A 2,592-nucleotide genomic window follows, 5' to 3' on the forward strand; every position below is an offset into this window, starting at 1 on the left:
AATGGAGCCGTGCTCACAGGGCTGCACGTTGGTCATGAGACACAGGATTCGCTGTTTATTTATCCTGATAAGCCTGCGGTTTCTTCTGTGTTTTTTCCTAATAGTAATTTTTTTCTTGCCTAAATCTATACAGCAACCTCCTGAAATGTTTCTTGTGTCTCTTTAATTTCCTTCTGGATCACTGGCATCATTACTGAGGTGCCCTATGACTGCACTGCATGACAAGGTACCTATCTGAGGAGGATGGTATCTTGCACTTAGCAGACTTTGCTGCTGGAGATGAAATACACCTCAGTGACTCCTGTCCTTCCTCGCTATCCATTTGTGACAAGAGCCTGTTGGCTCCTCTCTTTGTGGGTAACATTCTTCATGCTAACTTTGGGCTGTAAATCCTGAGCAAAGAGTTAAAAATCTCTTGGGAAGAGGGTAGGAAGCAGACCGGCATGTGGCAGGAGTGGGATGGTGCCTCCTGAGCTTGGCCAGGGAGAAGGGGAGTTGTCTTTAAATGCTGGGAGCAGGGAATTGTCCATGTAAATCCATAATTGTGTGGTGGGTGCTTTGAGGGATTACACCCAACTCATTTTACTTAGAGTAAAACAGAGACTTGGGGCATTCAGAACATCCAGGAAAACCGTAGGAGACCAGGTAGTCGTCCATACCATGGGATTATACAGGTGTATACACTGTGCTGTGTCTAGTGCCTCCAGAGCGATGAAGAACGCACACAGATGCACTGACCTGCTGCCTGGTGCTGTACAGTTTGTTTTCTTTATACCCTGAGCATGCTTTAAACCCTAAAATTCACCAGTAAAGAAAAAAAACAGTGTGTTGTATCTGTTGGGCTTCTTTAAAAGGGGCTGACTTTAGCTTGCGGGTGTCTCCAGTGACTTCTTAGGGATCAGGCTTAAATGTTTCATGCTCAGCACTCTGTGTGAATTTTAGTGGGGTTGTTTCCCTCTAATGTCCCCCCAGTTCAGCGGGAGAGGTTTACCTTCTTCCCCAGGTGCCGAGACAAGCTCCGATCTTTGTTGGGATCTCAACGCAAGACTCGTCCTTCTCCAGCGGCTGGTGGGGAGCTGAGAAAAGGAGTTTTATGGTGTGGCTCTGTTTTAACCCAAGCGCTAACGAGCTGCACTCTCTTCCCTTCCCTAGGATTTTTTCCCAATTTCCAAAGCTGTTAAACTGGCTGGGCTGTTCCTGCAACTGCAGGGAAAGAGCAGGTCTGTTTTCTCTGACCAAGTAAGTCCTTGCTCAGCCCTTCCCTTCCCTGCCAGCAGGTTATTTGCAGAGAAAGGGGTGGGAATGGTGCAGGGAACACCCTGCTGGCTTTTCCTTTTTTATTTGCTTTTACTTTCAGTTCCATTTTCGGTTATCAGGGTTAAATGTTGCAAGAGCGATAAGCCAGCCCTGAGGGACAGCCCCAGCATTGAGGCCCTTTCACCTGCATCTCAGGAGAGGGGTTTATTATTATCTTTTATTTCTTCAACCCCCACCTCTGTTAAGCCTCTGCACCAACTCCTGGCTCTGTCCTGTGATGGCTGGTGGGGCTTGTATTTGGGGTTTTTTAGGAGCTTTTCCCACTAATGAAGGTTTGGGCTTGAGCAACGCTTATCTGGCCCACTTTTGGCTCCAAGGTGCATGGCACCAAGCTTGTGAACCTTAGCAGAGAGGTGGATCTGTTCATCTCAGGGCTTGCTGAAGGCCTCGGTGGGGGGGTGCCATGCAGACCCCCCATTTTTCCTCTCTTTCCCTTAAGGCTGGCCTGGCCTCCCTGGCTAGGAGGGCTGGGTGCCTGGTGGCCACCTCTCCTGGTGTCCCCAAACTGGGCCTGACCCACCGCGTATCCTCTCAGCAGGGACCCGACACTGTTATCCCCTCCTGTCCCTCAGGGGGCTGTGAGGGACCCAACACCATCTCCCCTCAGCCCCTCGCATCCCCTTTCTGAACCCTGGGCTGAGAAGGACCCAACACTGTCTCCTTCATGTCCCTTCACTGGGTCACGAGGGACCCAGTGCCATCTCCTGTCACCCCCTCATGTCTCCTCACTGTCCCCAGTGCTATCTCCCTCATGTCCCCTCACTCCACTAACAGTCCCCTCACTGGGTCATGAGGGACCCGGCACCATCTCCCCTCATATCCCCTCACTAAGCCAACGCTATCTCCCTTCACTCCTTCACTGTCCCCAGCGCTATCTCCCCTCGTGTCCCTTCGCGCCGCCAACAGTCCCCTCACTGGGTCATGAGGGGCCCAGCGCCATCTCCCCTCCTCCCCTCACATCCCCTTGCTAAGCCCAGGGCTGTGAGGGACAAAACATTAAGTCCCTCCATATCCCCTCACTGGCTCCTCAAGGACCCCCCGTCTCCGTGGGGACCCGCGGCCGCCATTTGGGGCGGGAGGCGGTGGCTCGGCGGGGCGGTCCCGGGTGCCGGGGGCGGGCAGCGCCGCTCTCTCCCTTCCTTCTCTCCCTCCCTCCTGACCTCAGTTCCTGGCGGAGCTAGGTGCCGGTCACGAGTGCGGCTCGGCTCCGCTCCGCTCCGCTCCCTCCTCCCCGCGGGGCCCCGTTCGCCTCCGCGCCCGCCGCGGGGGGCCCCC

The sequence above is a fragment of the Grus americana genome, chromosome 21, assembly GCF_028858705.1.
Source record: "Grus americana isolate bGruAme1 chromosome 21, bGruAme1.mat, whole genome shotgun sequence".
Classification (NCBI taxonomy): domain Eukaryota; kingdom Metazoa; phylum Chordata; class Aves; order Gruiformes; family Gruidae; genus Grus; species Grus americana.